The sequence below is a fragment of the Phoca vitulina genome, unplaced genomic scaffold, assembly GCF_004348235.1.
Source record: "Phoca vitulina isolate PV1807 unplaced genomic scaffold, GSC_HSeal_1.0 scaffold1, whole genome shotgun sequence".
In the NCBI taxonomy this organism is placed as follows: Eukaryota; Metazoa; Chordata; class Mammalia; order Carnivora; family Phocidae; genus Phoca; species Phoca vitulina.
In genome coordinates, this window is record NW_022589704.1 from 69,776,454 (window position 1) to 69,782,234 (window position 5,781).

Below are 5,781 nucleotides of genomic sequence, written 5' to 3' on the forward strand. Positions count from 1 at the left end.
GTTTGTAGCCACCAATCAGGCAGATCCTCCCATAAGTCAAGTTCAGGTTATTTCCTCTTCCATCAGCTGTTTATAATGAATTCCAATGTAGTCATGGGTGTCCGCTAAGATGCTTCTCCAGGCATGGGGTCTGGGCCTTCTGCTCGCACAGCTTGCTCATACCCTCTGGTCCTGCTTGTGTTCAACCCCAGATGTATCACTCCCACCTCATGTGGGATGGCCACTGTGCCTGCCTGACCTTCTACTTGGTGGGACTGACCAAACTCAGATCCTGAGGGGCGGTTCCAAATGCATGGTCTCTTGGTCAGGCACTCTATCCCTACCAGGGCTCAGTTTTCCCTTATTAAGATGATATTTTTAATCATCTCTATTTTTTCATAAAGCAGTTTTACTTTGCAGTCTCCAATTACTGATTCGGTACATTTCTGAAACAACATTCACCAAAGTTGAAAAGTGGAAGTCGAACAATAAACTTCTATTTTTTAAAGGGTGCTGGTTCTTAGAAATCAAAAAATATAAAAATCCTAACCTCACTTTACATTTGAATCATAATCTTGTTCTTTGTTCTTATTAATTTTGTTCTTGAAATTGAAAATAAAGTTTAAGTTCAAATATAACTAAGATTTCCATTTTTTGGCATGCTTTGTGGTTTGCATCTCTGTCTCTATTTTATAATCATATGAAAGGTCCTATGCTTAATATTAAGACTTCCACTTCTCATTAACATTGGGACAAAAATAAAAATAAAATAGTCAACTAATTGGCCCAATTCAACTAATTGACAAAAATTTCAGTGCTGCCAAAACTGAACTACTGATTAGTGCCCAGCATTCCCACAAAAAAGCTTAATATTTATTTATCAGCAAATGCACAAACATCTGAATGTAATATAAAGAAGGGTTTTAGGCACTTAAACTTGCATATATAAATAAAGGTTATCCAAAAAGTCAAACACAAAAATCTAACACCACCTATATCAATTTGGACTTAAAATTTAAATTGAATTACTGCCTTAATAAAAATGGTATCGGCCAAGGTTTGAAGCCTACATACGAAAAGCCTTTCTGGTGGAAAGTGGCTAAGAGTGATTTCTTTCATACAGGTACTGAGTGCAGTGAATGCCCCACCCAGATCTCTCGGGCCTAACCACTTCATTGAGCTACAGCACATTTAACTGCTGGTTCAACACCATCTCTTGGCCTGAGGGTGCAAACACTGATGTATGGAAGAATGAACACCATTCCTCCACTTGCCTCCCAGCAGCCCTCAACCACTGACTAAGGGGAGTTGGTATATAAATACCCCTCTCCCTTGCACTTCATTGGGATAGCCCTGGGGGGTATGTTTATACCTGGATTTCCCTGTGGGATTAAAGTCCTGGTCACCCACAGTACCTGATAATGCCCCCTTTATCAGCTGCCTTTCCTTCCTTGTCTTGCTTCCCTACTCCCCAATTAGTGTTTCCTGCCCTCCCCACATAAACTGTGTGCATTGGAATCCTCAAATGTGTTTTGCACCATTTGACCCCACAAGCACAGCCACAGTAACTGGAACAGCACTTGGCTGGCCAGTGACCTCAGAAGTGACCTGTTTTGAGACCCAGAGGGGCACTGAATACTGAACAGACTGAAGAACCCAACCAACCCTCTCTTGAGGAATTCAAACGTGAAGTACTTGGGAACAGAGTTGATCATGGCAGCAGGAACTCAGAGCCACACAGTTGGGTAGCAATGGCACAAAATATCTTCAACTCCTGCGGGAATGAAGTTTTTTACATTCAAGTTTTCATTTAATCATAAGTGAACCTAGAATTAAAACAAATATCTTCCTCCTTTAGCGTATTAACTCAGTTGTCTACATTTTCTTTTCTCTAAGTCAATAATATCTTCTGTAAATTTCAAATATATTATACAAGTATCATCATATCCCTAAAAATTTTTATTCTCTGACATTCTAAAGATCAATAAAGTAGGTTAACCCTGGTATTTTGTCAGTTACCCCAAAAGGTCCTAAGCCAATTTTTTTAATATATATTTCAGAACTTAAATAATTTCCCCCTTCCTCTTATAGTTTGCTTCTTTCCACATTTCTGGGAGTATCAGCAAAAAAGTTCTTCAATATAAAACAAAACAAAACAACCCACACCAAACTCACAGAAAAAGAGGTCAGATTTGTGGTTACCAGATGTGGAGGGAGGGATAATTGGAAGAAGGTGGTCAAAAGGTACAAACTTCCAGTTGTAAGATAAATAAGTCTGGGGATGTAATGTACAACAGGATGACTATAGTTAACATTCTGTATGACACATAGAAAAATTATTAACAGAGCAGACCCTAGGAGTTCTCATCATAAGTAGAATTTTTTTTTCTTTTTATTATATCTACATGAGATGATGGATGTTAACTAAACCTATTGTGGTCATCATTTCCCAATATATGTAAATCAAACCATCATACTGTACACATTAAACTTACACAGTGATGTGTGTCAGTTATTTCTCATTAAGACTGGAAGGTAAGAAGTTCTTCAAAATATCCACATTTTGCTTCTGAGTGGAGGAAGTATAATTTACATCTTCCTCTGAAGTCACAGCCCAAGATGTAGCTAAAAACACAGTTCTGCAATTTGGGGCTGAAAGGAGATTTTCAGGACTGTACACATTTTAATGGTGCTTCTTAAAGCTATTTAAAAGGAAATGGACACCTCTTTGCGGTCTTTTTGAGCTTAATATAAATAACAAGAATGCATTCGAATTTTTAGGAATGTTTATAGCCAGTATCTGTGCTCTCCATACAAGAATGCACGAGATAAGGAGGGCAGGTGTTACTACCTTACCACCGAAGGATGAAGAAACAGAAATAATAAACATTTAGTGAATTTCAACAAGGTTCAAATGAACTGTTGGTAAGCCCGGGACCTCATCTTCCTGGCCCGGTGCCCGTTTTCCTCCACCACTGAGGTTGGGCTATCTGTAGTCTATGATGTCTAAATTGTGAGTCCTGTGAGCGCCGGGGTTACGTCTTCCAATTTAATGACTTAGAACAATGTGATACACATGGAATGCTCCAAATAGACATTCATTTATAATCATTTAAAATATTTCTAATAGGCCCAAAATATGTAAAAACGTCTTTGAACAAGAAATAATCCTTGAAACTCACATTAATTTTGAAAGAGAATGGACTTTGATTTTTTTAAATTAGAAATACTCCCGGGCGCCTGGGGGGCTCATTCGGTTAAGCATCTGCCTTCGGCTCGGGTCATGATCCCAGGGTCCTGGGATCAAGTCCCGCATCAGGCTCCTTGCTCAGCAGGAAGCCTGCTTCTTCCTCTTCTGTCGTTCCCCCTGCTTGTGAGCTCTCTCTCTCTCTGTCAAATAAATAAATAAAATCTTTAAAAAATAAAAAGAAAGAAACTCCCAAGATCAGTCTCTCTTATGTTCAATCTAATGCTTTCTTTTTAAAACCTAAGAAAGTAATCTTTCAAATTTTTTCATTTTTAATTCTAGCATAGTTAACGTAACAGTGTTATATTAGTTTTAAATGTACAAATTAGTGATTCAACAGTTCCATACATCACCTGGTGCTCATCACAAGTGCCTCCTTAATCCCCATCACCTATTTCACCCACCCACCCCCACCACCTCCCCTCTGGGAATCACCAGTTTTTTCTCTATAGTTAAGAGTGTTTCTTGGCTTCTCTCTCTCTCTCCCTCACTCCCTCTCTCCCTTTTCCTTTGCTTGTTTGTTTTGTTTCTTCAATTTCACATATGAATAAAATCATATGGTACTTGTCTTTCTCTGACTGACTTATTTCACTTAGCATAATACTCTCTAGCTCCATCCATGTCCATGTTGTTGAAAACAATCTTTCATTTTGAAATGAAGCAAGGCTTTTAAAATTTCTAATTCGGTAGTGTTGTGTCCCATTTTATCTCGTAATACCACTAGACTAATGAAGGTAATCATGAGTAGAAAGTATTATTTTTTAAAGTTTCATTTAAAAATGTGCATCACAGTTCACTATGACTTTAGAGTGTAGAGCCTATGTGCTCTACTCTGAGCATATTTGAAGGTTTGTTTTTGTTTTTTTTTTTTTGTACATTTAAATCCAGCATTTGATTCTATATTTATTTATTAAACAATGGAGAAGAAGTAGAATGATTTCTATCAATGCTTCCTTTTAAGCATTTGTGAATTGAAGCACAAGGCCTTCCCTATTCCTGTTCCTTCATACTTAAGACAGCGATTTCTAGCTGAACTGTAAGTGAGATGACCTTTATTTCTAGCTAAAAGTGGCATGGGAGTTTAGGAATCTTATAATTATTCCCTGTGGACCAACTCCAGAACTAGCTTCCAAGGAGGCTGTTGGAGAGTCATTTCCATGACAGTCTTTGACTTGCGGGCAATGGGAGCCAATGCTCTCTGTTACAATAGGTGAATCTTTTCATTGCTGTTGAAGGGTGATTGGCAGGTGCCACCAAATGATTTCTAGCCTCCAGATTCTGATACTTATTGCTGAGAAGCCAGCATTTCAAACTATATTTCCAAAGGTCCAAGCACTCAACTGCTAAAATTCAAAATTGTTTTCATTTTAAATTTAGTCTGTGTATCTTTCTAGGCAATGTTTCTTACCCTATCTTCACTGGTTGAAGATTGCTTTCCCTTCCTCACCAAGGTCACATTTAAAGCCCCTGTGAAAATTTTTGAATGTGTTTTAGGTTTGGGTGTCAAAGCATATTCCTCAGATCAAAAATCATTCCTTTTTCCTTTTCTTGCACAATTCCTAGAGCTCAGAACAAGCTGCATGTTTAGCCGAGAATTCTTGAATTAACATTGATTTTCAATATGGGCTTAGTGTCCTGATAACCGAGAACAAATTCATTTGTGAGGGTTATCAGCAACCGCTGACAATATTGTTTCTTGGAAACAGCTGATGAGAGCATATTTAGATGTGAATCTGATTCAATAAAATTCTAAACTTCTTGCCATGTGTATATTTGCTTTACTTGAACATTAGTATACTCCTGGGTTGACAGAAATGGAATCTAAGGAGCACATCTTGGATAACTTAACCAAGGGCTCTTGTTTAATTGTAGACACACAAGAGAGGTCAATAAATGAATGAGCAAATAATTACATAATTAAGCAAGTCACTTAACCCCACCACCCTGTAAGTCCATAATGTATTATAATAAGCATTTATATAATAGTATGTGTTGAACTTTAAGATGCCGTTGAAGATAGTATGTACAGTGGACATTGGTCATCTCTGTTTGGTATCCACCTCCCTTATCTGTCTAATTTTCCTGTGGACACCTCATATTTCAGAAGCCAAATGATCTAGATTCCCTCTCCTCCTCCCCATCATAGCAGGAGATGTTTATATGACTGACTACTTGAACTTCAAATGCCGAGTCAGGAATACAGTTATTTTGAGAGGGTTCAAGATTATCTCAAGAGCAGAAGCATATGAGCCAGATCATTCTCAGTGTGACCATTGTGGCTTTTGTTGCTGAGGGTGGGGGAAAAAAGGGAAGGAAGGAAGGAAGGAAGGAAGGAAGGAAGGAAGAAATCATCTACAAAAGAATGATTGTCAGATTAGTATCAGAATTCTCTTTAGCAACTAAAATGAAGACATTGGAAGATGTCTTCAGTATTTTAAGAATCTTTTCTTCTCATATATATGAGAGAGAGGTTTATTTGAAGAAATTGGCGCTTGTAATTATAGGGTGGCAAGTCTGAAATTTGTAGGGCAGGATACCAGGCTGTAAAATCAGGC